The sequence below is a fragment of the Penaeus vannamei genome, chromosome 26 (assembly GCF_042767895.1).
Source record: "Penaeus vannamei isolate JL-2024 chromosome 26, ASM4276789v1, whole genome shotgun sequence".
In the NCBI taxonomy this organism is placed as follows: Eukaryota; Metazoa; Arthropoda; class Malacostraca; order Decapoda; family Penaeidae; genus Penaeus; species Penaeus vannamei.
In genome coordinates, this window is record NC_091574.1 from 31,367,604 (window position 1) to 31,382,603 (window position 15,000).

Sequence of the window (15,000 nt, forward strand, 5' to 3'; positions counted from 1 at the left end):
ACACACACGTACACGTGAGCGTGAACTCACGGCGCTTTCACCTCTTAACGTCTACGAAACAAGGGGGAGGGGGGGAGGGCGAGAGGAGGGGAGACAAAAGCAGTTCCTGGCTGTTTGAAGAGCGCTCTGTCACCGGATGAACATGTTTGCGAGTTTCCGATATGATCGCGGAAAATCGACGCGACCTTCCGCTTCCCGAATGGATGTCTGTTCAGCGCATCGGAATCAGCAGAATATTGTTTCCATTAAGTCTTTTATGATGCAATAATCCCTTATGCTGCAGGACGATACGTCTTCGTGTTATCAATAATCAAAAGAACGATTTATCAAGTGAAACACACACTCGTAGCAAAATCTCTTTTAACAACTCGCTATCAAACACATTTACAAACAGAAACAAGGAGAAATCACCCGAATACAAGACCCACCTCAGATTAACCTTATTTCATCAATCAAAGTGCCAGTTACCCGTGAAGCCAAAAAAAAAAAAGAAAATAAAAAACAACAACAAATACCCACATCCTCCCCACCCCCCCACCAGGCACATTAGACACCCCAACAACCTGACCTTATTCTCCGAACAACTTCATTTTATAGGCCTACCTCGTACCCCCAACCCCCCCTCACCATCTCCCCCGCCCCCCCTAATACCCCACTGGCATCACCTAGAATGCAGGTGAGAGATTTCTCCGACGCTACCGTCCAAGGAGGTAATTATGCGGGGTCATTTAGGGGAGAGAAAAGGAAAAGGAAAATGGATGAGGCAAAGCGGGATAGGCCTGGCGCTCTCTCTTCGTCTGCCTGTCTCTCGCTTTCGGTCTTTCGCTTTTTTTTTTTATATCTATCTCCTTTTCTCTGTTTGGTTGTTTGGTTGTTTCTCGTTCGCGATCTCGTTCACTCTTTCTATTGATATCTTTCTCCCTCCTCTCTTTCTTCTTCTGTCCGTCTGTTAATCACTCTTACACTTTCCCTCTTTCTCTTTATTTATCCCCATCTCTCTCTCTTCTTCTGTCTGTCTGTTTATCACTCTTACTCTTTGCCTCTCTCTCTCTCTTCCCTTCCCCCCTCTCCCTCCCTCCCCCCCTCTCTCTCTCTCTCTCCTTCCCCCTCTCCCTCTCTCTCTGTCTCTGTCTCTCTCTATGGCGTAAGACATCATGGGGTCATTTAGGTGAGAGAAAGAGGGAAAACCAAGATGGAATACATAGGCCTACCTTCCGGCGCGTGATCTCTCGGGCGTAAAAGTGACGTGTCTTAAGTAGAGGTGAGGGGGGAGGGGAGGGAGGAGGGGGGAGGGGGCGAGAATTTTTTCCTGACAAGAGTTAATCAGTCTCCCGTGACTCTCATTAGGTCTGTGTTTCGGTGGTGTTGACGGCGCCTCGGTTTGCGAAAGGGGGAAAATATCGGGTTTTTATCAGGTGGAGTTCGCTTCGTCTGCGTGCGCTTCCAGGAATGCAGTTTTGTTGGTTTGCGAGTGGGTATTATTGTATCAGATTTTGTTGCATACATTTTTGTTTAATTTTACATATGTAAACACACACATATAAACATACGCACAAGCACACACACACACAAACATATATATATATGTATATATAGAAAGAGAGTGGGGGTGAAGGGAGGGAGGGAGAGAGAGAGAGAGAGAGAGAGAGAGAGAGAGAGAGAGAGAGAGAGAGAGAGAGAGAGAGAGAGAGAGAGAGAGAGAGAGAGAGAGAGAGAGACAAAGACAGAAAGTTTCCATAACTTCATAACTCACTCCCAACAAAGTTTAAAAACAACAACAAAAGTTTTGGCAAAGCAGACATTTTCTTTATCAAGAACCCATTCATTACTCCGACCATTGGGATTCGAACCCCTTAAACTCTCGTACTGAAGCATCGCTCTCTCAAAACTATAAATGCCATGAAACCGTGAGAGTGTTCGTGTGCAAAATAAACGAGGGTGTGAGAGAAAGGAGCATTGGATCGCACAACTAAAACTACTGGAATCTCTGCGTTCTGCTAATTCTCTTGTTCGAACACAAGACTCCGTGAGACTCTACGAAATGACGAGAGAAATTTTGACACAGGTTCATTCAGCTCTGCCGAGTATTTTTTTTCTTTTTTCTTTTCTTTTTTTGGCGGGTGAGGAAGAAGTAAAATAAAACGAACGATCAATTGCGCAACGTATCTGTTTTCAGTTTCAGTCTTACGAAATCTGCAATCAGGAAAAAAACGAAAAAAAAAGAAGAAAATCGTTCAAAAACACAAACTCTACCGAATCGTCGTATTCATAGGCGTGTAAACAAAAGATTTCGCAGCAAGCAAAACGTAAAAAAATATCCATATAATACCAACACGACAAAGAAAAAAAAAATAAAAAAATAAAAACAACATACAATATAAATTCTGCATCAGTAGTACCGCTGCTTTTTATGCACAATTTCGAAGAAAACTCTTACAACAGTCTTAACATTTAACGCAATTAGCACACACTCCCCCCCCTCCCCCAACTATATACATCGAAGACTGCGCACTTCAATTTCAAAACTCGAGATTGACTGACATTTAATTCGACCCAGAAAACCTGATACGGCGGCCAGGGCGGTAATGACTACTCAATGAGCTTTGATATACATATAAACCGCAATAGAGCCTCGAGCGGTTTGTCAAGGATGGACTCAGTTGAATTTCTTGTGGCTGCTTGGGATGTTTTTTCTTTCTTTCTTTCTTCTTCTTCTTCTTCTTCATCTTTTTCTTTTTCTTCTTCTTTTTCTTTTTCTCCTTTTTTTCTTCGTCTTCTTTTTTTGTCTTCTCTTTTTTCTTCTTTTTCTTCTCCTACTTCTTTTTTCTTCTTCTTCATCATCTTTTTCTTTTTCTCTTTCTTCTTCAACCTCTTCTTCGTCTGGTGCTTCTGTTTCTTCTTCTCCTTCTCCTCCTCCTACTTCTTCTTCCACTCCTTCTGGTTCTTCTTCCTCTTTTCCTTCTACTCCTCTTCTTCACCCTTATCATCACCATCTTACTCCTCCCCTCTTTATCTTTTTCTTCCTGGATTTGCATATTAGTTTATGCATATGTATGTATAGATACTACTTTAAAGACAATAAAAATAATGAATCATTTAGTGAGTATAATCCATAAATTACTGTTTTCATATATGCAGACTCACACATACATACACACACACACACAAACACAAACACACACACACACTCACAGACACACCCAAACACAGACACACCCAAACACATACACACACACAAACACACCCACACACACACACACACACCCAAACACACCCACACACTCACATCCTACTTACCAAAGACAAGAAAAAACAAAAAAAAAACATATATCCATCTATTTCTAACATTCGTCACCAGCATCATCTATCTCTCCCCTCCCCCATGGCCTGTGGTGTCACGTGACTTTTATTTCTGGCACTGGTATTTTTTTGAGGTATTTTTGTTGCACAATGTCGGGGTTTAGTCTGCAGGTCTTGGGTGTGCTGTCTATTGTTACGTTTTTTTTTATTCGTGATTCATGTAATAACTTTTGCTCAGCGGATGGAAGTTTGGACGGATAGGACTTTGATTGGTAGGATGCCGGATACTCATATATATATATATATATATATATATATATATATATATATATATATATATATATATATACATACATACACACATTTACACACACACACACACACGCACACACACACACACACACACACACACAGACATATATACATATATATATATATATATATATATGTAGGATTATACACGTGTGTGTGTGTCTGTGTCTGTGTGTCTGTGTGTGTGTGTGTGTGTGTATGTATATATATATGTGTACACACATACACCTTAATTATCTTTCCTTCCTCCCTTAATTTCCTTTTCTCACTCCCTTAATTTGCCTTCATTCCGTCTATCCCTTAATTTTCCTTCCTCCTTCCCTTAATATCCTTTCATTCCCTCCCGTGATATGCCTTCAATCCCTCCCTTAATATCCCTTCCCCCTCCCTTAATCTCCCTTCATTCCCTCCCTCTCTTAATTTCTCTTCCTCCCTCCCTTAACATCCCTTTCCCCCCTCCCTTAATTTCCCTTCCTTCCCTCTCTCCCACTTCCTCCTCGACAACACCAGCTGGCCATCTGCACCCCGAACGTGTTGCAAGACCTAAACAGTTCTTGAGGGAGACGCTGTATTATTCTCACAGTTACGAATATTCTGCTGGAGGCTGGCCCGTCTGTGAGGCAACGATGAGGCAATATGCGAACAGGTGTTGACGTGGGAGGGGGGGTTGGGGGTGGAAGGAGGGGTGGGGGTGGAAGGGGGGTTAGGTGGGGGGGGAGAGGGGGGGGAGTGAAGAGAGGTGGGGTGGAGGGTGGGGGTGGAAGGAGGGGTGGTGGAGGGGGGGTTAGGTGGAAGGAGGGGTGTGGGTGGAGGGGTGGGGGGTGGAAGGGGGAGAGGGGTGGAGGGGGGGAGAGGGGTGGGGGGTGGAGGGGGGATCAGGGTGTGAAGGAGGGTGGGAGGGGAGGGAGGGAGGGAGGGAAGGAGAGAGAGAGAGAGAGAGAGAGAGAGAGAGAGAGAGAGAGAGAGAGAGAGAGAGAGAGAGAGAGAGAGAGAGAGAGAGAGAAAGTAAGAGTGAAAGAAAGAGACACGGGGATAGAGAGTGAAACGGAAGGAGGGTAATGAGGAGGAGAAAATAAAAATGAGGCGGCAGACGGGAGATAGAATGAGGGGTATAAGGGCGTGACGGTGGTAGGGGGGAGGGACAGGGTGGGAGGTACAAAGTAGGCAAGGGCTGGAGGGCGTCTACAAAATAGGGTGTGAGGGCGGGGACCGTGTCTGAGGGGGAGGTAATGGTAGGTTAGGGAGGAGGGCGTGAGGAGAGGGAGGGAGGTGGGAGGAGAGGGAGGAGAGGGAGGGCGGGGGGAGAGGGAGGGAGGGCGGGAGGAGAGGGAGGGAGGGCGGGAGGAGAGGGAGGGCGGGAGGAGAGGGAGGAGGGGAGGGCGGGAGGGAGGGGGTGGGGAGTGGGGGGATGGAGGAGAGGGAGGGCGTGAGGAGAGGGAGAAGAGGGAGGGCGGGAGGAGAGGGAGGGAGAGCATGGGGGAGAGGGGGGGGCGTGAGGAGAGGGAGAGAGGGAGAAGAGGGAGGGCGGGAGGAGAGGGAGAGAGGGAGGGAGGGCGGGAGGAGAGGGAGAGCATGGGGGAGAGGGAGGGCGTGGAGAGAGGGAGAGGGTGGGAGGTGAGGGAGGGGGTGGGGAATGGGGGGGGGGAGGGCAGGGAAAGTGTCTAAGACCTCAGGCCAAGGGGAAGAAAGTGTCTCATTCACAAGAGTTACAAGCCGAGTTATTAAACGGTCTTCAGATAATGGTCTGGGTGTTTCCTTGTATAAGTGTTAATAAGTGTTAATAATTATATCGTTTGTCAAGTATATCATATTCAAAATTTACAAAATAAAGAAACAAATAGATAAAGAAAAACACATAAAATGAGCAACATCGGCGAAGAAGTATATCATATTAAAAGTTTACAAAATAAATTGATAAATAAATACAATAAAATGAGCGATGCGTTATGAAGACCAATGCATGTATGGAAAATAATGTTCGTTGACTGCAATTAGACCGTAATAATCTTGTTTGTATTATTGTTCAAGATAAATAGACACAAAAGACACAGAAGCCACACAGACACACACACACAAAAGAGGATAGAGACACACATGCACATACATTTTCACACAGACAGCCTCATAGTGTGTATACATATATACGCACACACACACACACGCACACGCACGCACACCCATCCACACCCACACCCATATCAACACACACACACACACACACACACACACACACACACACACACACACACACACACACACACACACACACACACACACACACACACATACATACATATATACATATATATATATATATATATATATATATATATATATATATATATATATATATATATATATTTATACGCAGTTCAGACTGGGCCGGCCCCAAGAAAGCCCCCTCCCCCACCCTCCCCACCCCCGCCCCCCCGCAACTCTCCCACACCGCGACTTCGTTTCCACGCGCGCAACCGCACTCTGGGAAAGTCATTTTTCTTCTCACTCAATAAGAGACAACAAACAAGATTTTCGGAAAAGTGCAGGTCACGGCAGAGACTGTAATTACCAATCAGCAGATTATTGGTAGTTTGCGCCATTCCTTGTTGTTCGCTTGTTGTTCAGTGCGTTCAGCCGGAGGAGAACTGTTATTTGTTGTGTTATTTTTTTTGTTAGGGAAATTTTGGCGTTTGTAAAAGGGGGGAAATAGTGAAATAGGAAGAAAAAATGGATGGGATTACATGACTAAAACATTATTATCCCAGTATCATAATCTAATATATTATAATTGATTACAGATTGATTTTCAATTTGGAATACATTTAGTCTCCCATAAAATTAGTCATGATGATGATGATGGTGATGATGATGATAATGATAATGATAATGATAATGATGATAATGATAATGATAATAATAATGATAATGATAATGATAATGATAACGATAAAAAACGAAACTAAAATACGTAAACAGAAATAAATATACTCACCCCCCAAAAAAAATTCACACAAGACTTTTTTCATCATGACCCAAGCATTATAATCAGCAAGGATTATGAAACACACTACATCGGCCAGACAAACCAACTGAACCCTTCACTGAACACTCTTTTGGGTGGTGAAGGTTTTAAATTACTGAACCGTTGATGAGATCGTGGATTTCCTATTTGTTTTTGCTATTTGTTAATCAGAATTTCCATAATTGTTATCAGAATAATTATCATCATTATTATCAGAATGAATATCATCATTATTATCAGAATAAATATGATCATTATTATCAGAATAAATATCATCATTATTATTAGAATAAATATCATCTTTATTATCAGAATAAATATCATCATTATTATTAGAATAAATATCATCTTTATTATCAGAATAAATATCATCTTTATTATCAGAATAAATATCATCATTATTATTAGAATAAACATCATTATTATCAGAATAAATATCATCATTATTATTAGAATAAATATCATCTTTATTATCAGAATAAATATCATCATTATTATTAGAATAAATATCATCTTTATTATCAGAATAAATATCATCATTATTATTAGAATAAATATCATCTTTATTATCAGAATAAATATCATCATTATTATCAGAATAAATATCATCATTATTATCAGAATAAACATCATTATTATCAGAATAAATATCATCATTATTATTAGAATAAATATCATCTTTATTATCAGAATAAATATCATCATTATTATTAGAATAAATATCATCTTTATTATCAGAATAAATATCATCATTATTATTAGAATAAATATCATCTTTATTATCAGAATAAATATCATCATTATTATCAGAATAAATATCATCATTATTATCAGAATAAACATCATTATTATCAGAATAAATATCATCATTATTATCAGAATAAATATCATCATTATTATCAGAATAAACATCATTATTATCAGAATAAATATCATCATTATTATCAGAATAAATATCATCATTATTATTAGAATAAATATCATCTTTATTATCAGAATAAATATCATCATTATTATTAGAATAAATATCATCATTATTATCAGTATAAATAGCATCATTATTATCAGAATTAATATCATCATTATTATCAGAATAAATATCATCATTATTATCAGATTAGATATCATCATTATTATCAGAATAAATATCATCATTATTATCAGATTAGATATCATCATTATTATCAGAATAAATATCATCATTATTATCAGAATAAATAGGATCATTATTATCAGAATAAATATCATCATTATTATTAGAATAATTATCATCCTTATTATCAGAATAAATATCATCATTATTATCAGAATAAATATCATCATCATTATCAGAATAAATATCATCATTATTATTAGAATAAATATCATCATTATTATCAGAATAAATATCATCATTATTATCAGAATAAATATCATCTTTATTATCAGAATAAATATCATCATTATTATCAGAATAAATATCATCATTATTATTAGAATAAATATCATCTTTATTATCAGAATAAATATCATCATTATTATTAGAATAAATATCATCTTTATTATCAGAATAAATATCATCATTATTATCAGAATAAATATCATCATTATTATCAGAATAAATATCATCATTATTATCAGAATAATTATCATCATTATTATCAGGATAAATAGCATCATTATTATCAGAATAAATATCATCATTATCAGAATGAATATCATCATTATTATCAGAATAAATATCATCATTATTATCAGAATAAATATCATCATTATTATCAGAATAAATATCATCATTATTATCAGAATAAATATCATCATTATTATCAGAATAAATATCACCATTATTATCAGAATAAATATCATCATTATCAGAATAAATATCATCATTATTATCAGAATAAATATCATAATTATTATCAGAATAAATATCATTATTATTATCAGAATAAATATCATCTTTATTATCAGAATAAATATCATCATTATCATCAGAATAAATATCATCATTATTGTCAGAATAAATATCATCATTATTATCAGAATAAATATCATCATTATTATTAGAATAAATATCATCATTATTATCAGAATAAATAGCATCTTTATCATCAGAATAAATATCATCATTATTGTCAGAATAAATATCATCATTATCATCAGAATAAATATCATCATTATTGTCAGAATAAATATCATCATTATTATCATCAGAATAAATATCATCATTATTGTCAGAATAAATATCATCATTATTATCATCAGAATAAATATCATCATTATTGTCAGAATAAATATCATCATTATTATCAGAATAAATATCATCATTATTGTCAGAATAAATATCATCATTATTATCAGAATAAATAGCATCATTATTATCAGAATAAATAGCATCTTTATTATCAGAATAAATATCATCATTATTATCATCAGAATAAATATCATCATTATTGTCAGAATAAATATCATCATTATTATCAGAATAAATAGCATCATCATTATCAGAATAAATAGGATCATTATTATCAGAATAAATAGCATCATTATTATCAGAATAAATAGCATCATCATTATCAGAATAAATATCATCATTATTATCAGAATAAATATCATCATTATTATCAGAATAAATATCATCATTATTATCAGTGTTGATAGCATGGTTATTATTATCATCATTATTATGATAACCCTTACGGCGGTTGTGATCATCACTGTTATTAGAAAAGTCATTATCAACTTTTATCATTTACCATTACTAGTATGACAATCAATTCTGCCGATATATCTATATGTCATACAAAATAAATAATTCAAAATTTTCACCCAAATAAACCTTTTTGTTTCTAATCAACTTGACGAAAAATTATAATTAACCAATCTATCTAATTAATTCCCTGTCTTCAGAACCAGGAAGAGATGTCAGCTACTCTCACCCGCAAGTAAATGACAGTACTTTCAGAAAGTCACGTCACGTCTACTCTAATAATGACGAACATGAGTAAGAGAGCGCCTCGGTTGAAAGTGTCATGTCATAACTCATGTCATTATCGAATTCTCCTGATGCATAATCGAGTTATGAGTAATTTGATGGATTGTTATACATTCTCGTAATCAGTGGTTCTAGACTGATAACGCCCATAAATATTGAAAATATGTTATATATTATTAGAATGACGTACATGGGTTGCCAGTTATTCTTTATTCTGGCGTTTAGAGTCAGTCAACCTGATACAATTTAATGGGGGAAAAATATTTAATGGGGGAAAAAGATTTAATGGGGAAAAAATCTGGTCGTTACATTCTCTGTTTTGAGGTATGCCATTTTTTAAGGGGGGGGGGGGAGAACTCGTAGAATACTCTGCTAAATCCATACAATAGATAATGGAATTATATGAAAATAGAAATAGTAGTAAAATATGGTAACGTAAGAAATATCCTTATTTCTTATTCATTTTCATTCTATTTACCCGTTTCTCTCTTTCTCTTTCTCTCTATACATCTACTTTCTCTTTATCCTCTCCCTCTCTCCCTACTCCAGTCCCCTTTCTATCTCCCCCCTCCCTATGCCCCAAGGGAAGAAGGGAGGAAGGGAGGAAGGGAGGAAGGGAGGAAGGGAGGAAGAGAGGGAGGGAGAGAGGGTGGGAGAAGCAGCAAGAGAAAGGGTGGGAAAGACTATTTATATATCTGTCTAATGGCAGATAAATAAATAGAGAGAAAAAAGAGAGAGTTAATTAGTTATAACAGTCCTACAAAGAAGAGAAAAAAACTTAATTACTTTTACAACACCTTGTTGTTTCGTCCCAAAACTAATTGGAAGTAAATAACCATAAAATAAACAATTTGACGCATGAAAAAATACCTAAAAAAAAAATTTACTACCTCCAGAAAAAAGGAAAAAGAAAAAAATACATAAAAACAAATTTGTATAATAATAATGAAAATTAACTATACTAGATAATGAAATAAAATAAAAGAGCAAAATGAACAATAGTTTCGTATCCACATTTAACCATAAAATATATCAAATCCACCAACAGGAAGATAATTATTACCGCACTCAACCACAATACGAGAAGCAAGATTGTCAACCACATCGAGTTCACACCTCATTTTTTTTTTTTTTTTGTCTTTCATGTGCCTATTCTTTCTACTGCTTAGGTTCAATATTTTTTTTTCGTTTTCTTTCTCTATCTCTTTCTTTTTTACTTTCGTTTCCCCTTTCCTCTGTTTTTCTTTCTTTTTTGTTGTTTCCACTTTGTCTTCTCTTCTATCGTGTGCTCTTGTGCTTCACTTATTCTCTTCTCTTCCTATTCTCTCTCTTCCATTCACGCTTACCTCCCCCCCTCGTCTTTTCACTATTCATTCCCTCTCGATTTTCTCTCTCTTCCACTATCCTCCCCCCCCCCCTCTCCCCTTCCCTCCTTTTAAACCCCCAGTAATCGTAACAAACAAACAACACTGATAATGATCTGTACAAATACATCAACACCATAAAAAAAATCTGCAAATAAAACTTCAGGTTTCATTCCATCTTAAAAAAAGGTGAAATCAGAAATGTGGTAAGAGAGTAAGAGTATTTAGCACAGTTGCGCATCCCTCTTGTCTTTTTTTTTTTTAACCTAAGCTGAGGAAACGCAGAGAAAGCTTCACTATTCAGGTGCGTCGATTGTCAATAAAGATGACTTTTAACATCTAGTGAAGTGGTAATTCTGCATCTCGTTTTTGCGTTCACTTTTTATCGTTCTCATTTAAAACTATAGGCTTTGTCTGGTAGCGCCAAGCACTTGCACTTATTTCAAGTCGTGTGGGCAGAGTATCGACGCTGCCGGGCGTACGAAACCCTTCGAGTCAAAAGTGTCGTACCGCTTGAACATTCGTCTCACACACAGAGCGTCTCGTTTCCCGTTAAATAAACACTTTATTTGATCTAAATATAAATTTCAAAATCACTTATTCCTCTCTCTGATTTTATCCCCCCCACCCCCTTTAGGATGCCCTGGGCTACTGTAGTCTGCTAATACTGCTTCATGTTTTAAAATACTATTCTAAAAATATATATATAAATACACACACACACACACACACACACACACACACACACACACACACACATATATATATATATATATATATATATATATATACTACTTCTCTTATTATAATTATGTATTTGTATATATATATATATATATATATATATATATATATTATGTATATGTATATATATATATCTTATTATGTATATGTATATATATACATATATATATATATATATATATATATATATATACATATATACATACATTCCATTCATTTACATACACACATACATACACATCCACACATATAAATACATATATATACACACATATATATTTATATATGTATATATATGCGTATATGTATGTACACACACACACACACACACACACACACACACACACACACACACACACACACACACATATATATATATATATATATATATATATATATATATATATATATATATATATATATATATATGCGTGTGTGCGTTTGTGTGTGAGTGCACACGCGATCCTTCACGATCACGAAGAATATTCAAATAAACCAATTCACCCATTCCCAGACGTGCATGAAAGAGAACAATCAGATCAGAGAACTAATTAATCACTTAAAAAAAAAAGAAGAAAAAAAAAAAAAAACAGTGTATAACCAAAGCACAAAACACGGAATAACAAAAACCTCGGTAATTGTGAATGGAAATGGAATAACAAAGCATTGGGCAAGGGGCTTGATAACCGCAGAATCTACATGTTGATTACACACCCATCCCTTCAATACTGATGGATTAGATTACCCAATTTTGTTCCAAATCACCGAAGAGAGGAAAGCCAATGAGGTGATTTGGTTATAGCAACCACGTGACCAGGGATGAAATGTGGAGTAAGAGGAAGAGAGAGAGGGGGTGGAAGGGTGGGTATGTGTGTGTGTGTGTGTCTTTGTGTATGTGTGTTTGTTTGTGTGTTTTTGTTGGGGGGAGGGAGGGGGAGGGAGGGAGGGAGGGAGGGAGGGAGGGAGGGAGAGAGAGGGGGAGGGAGGGAGAGAGAGAGAGAGAGAGAGAGAAAGAGGAAGAAAGAGAAAGAGAAAGAGAAAGAGAAAGAAAGAGAAAGGGAAAGAAAGAGAAAGAAATAGAAAGAGAAAGAGAAAGAAAGATTAAGATCAAGAGAAAGAGAAAGAGAGAGAGAGCGAGAGAAAGAGAAATAGAGAGAGAAAGAGAAAGAGAGAGAGAGAGAGAGAAAGACAATCACCCACATCTCTCCAGCCAGCCAGACATCCTTACACAAAAACAAACAAACAAAAAGAAGAAAAACAAAACAGCTGCCACAGACCGACCGGCATCAACACCACCAACAAAGCCACCCTGCGCAGAATTTTGCAACTTGCTTCCCTCCGAACTTGCAGCTTTTGCAACACCGTCTGCAACCCCGTCAATGACCTTATCACTTAGAGTGTGGATGCGGGTTATTGTTTGTGTCTGGTTTATCATCGCTTTGACGCTTATTCCCCTTTTTATCATATCTGTTTATTATTCATGTTGTTACGCATACTTTCAGGTATATGTAGACAAGTAGATAAGCAAATTGATAGCAGGGTATTGTATTATTTTTCTACCTATATATATTTATATTAACTGTTTATTCATAGAAATAGGTATAGTTAAGTAGAAAGAAAGGAAGAAAGATAAGGGGGAATAAAGAAACGGAGAAAGGGGGGAAAATAGGTAAAAAAAGATGTTTATATAAAAAAATGAAGTAAGCGAGAAAAAGACAGACAGACGGACGGAAAGAAAAAGAATGAGAGAAAAAATATATTGAGAGAGAGGGGAAAAATAAAAAATAAAAAGCGGGAGACAAAATAAAATCAGGAATAAGAAATAAAGAGAAAAAAGCAAAGGAAAAATACATAGATAGAAAGATAGATAGAGAAAAAAAGACAGATAGATAAATAGAGAGACAGATAAATAAACAGAGCGAGAGAGACCGATAGAAAGGCACAGAAACAGATAGACAGATAGAAAAAAGACAGACAGATAGATAGAGAGATAGATAAATAGAGAGAGAGAGAGGGAGAGAGAGAGACAAACAGGGAGGCACAGAAACAGACAGACAGATAGACACAGAAACAATAAAAAAGAAAGAGGAACAGGAAACAGGAAAAGGAAAAGAGAGAAAAAAAAATAAAATAAAAATGAGGAATTATGTGCGTGCGTGAGTCGGACACGTTTACAGTCACGTTTTGCGATCTCGGATACCATGACGGTGTGTGGGGGGTGGGGGTGAGGTGGGGGGGGGGGGTGTTGTTGTTAGCGAGTCACGGTGGGGGTTGCATGATGAAACCGCAAATGCAGGTAATTATAACACCTGGGTGGAGGGGAGGGATGGTGGGGGTGGGGGGAGGGGGGAGGGGAGAGGAGGGAGGGGGAGAGGGGTGGTGGGGTGGGTAGGGGAAGAGGAGGGGAGGGGTGGGGAGGGGGAGAGGAGGGGAGGGGGGTAGGGGGAGAGGGATGGTGGGGTGGGGAGGGGGAGAGGAGGGGAGGGGGGTAGGGGGAGAGGGATGGTGGGTGGGGAAGGGGAGAGGGATGGTGGGGTGGGGAGGGGGAGAGGAGGGAGGGGGAGAGGGATGGTGGGGTGGGGAAGAGATGAGGAGAGGAAGGGGAGGAAGACTAAAGGTGAGAGGGAGGGGGAAACGGAGAGGGTAGGAAGAGACAGATAGAGACAAAGAGAGAAAGAAACTAAGGAAAAAAGAATAACCAAATGAAGAAGAAAAAATAAATAAAATAAAAATACCATCTTATTTACAATCTGTTCCATTCTCTTTTATTCTGAGATTATTCGACCCCTATTTTCTACACCCACAAATAAATACTTACACATTCTACCTTTCTCCGTTTCGTCATTTTTGCCTGTCATGATCATTTTCCTTACTTCGCTCCGGGCCGTGTCATTATTTATGACATTTCCAGACCGATCAGTCATGTTTCGATTTCCATTTATGGGTAATTCGGTTAATCTATCAAAATAATGTCAGAAAAGCAAATCAACAAAAACAACAATAACAATAATGATGATAATGATGATGGTGATGATTATGATGATTATTATTTTTGCAGCAGAAAAGCAAATTAACAACAACAACAATAATGATAATGATAATAATAATGATGATGATAATAATAATAATAATAATAATAATAATAATAATAATAATAATAATAATAGTGATAATGATAATGATAATGATAATAATAATAATAATAATAATAATGATAATAATCAATAAAGAATATACATATAATATCAACAACAAAATAACGTAGATCACAGTTATCAAAATCATGG

The 15,000-nt window shown here is 36.9% G+C and overlaps 1 protein-coding gene across 2 annotated transcripts in view; it reads right to left on the reverse strand.

Moving 5' to 3' along the window:
- Positions 1 to 15,000, reverse strand: part of f (espin protein forked) — a 395,866-nt gene that overhangs the window by 165,240 nt on the left and 215,626 nt on the right. The gene's annotated exons all lie outside the window — the stretch shown is intronic.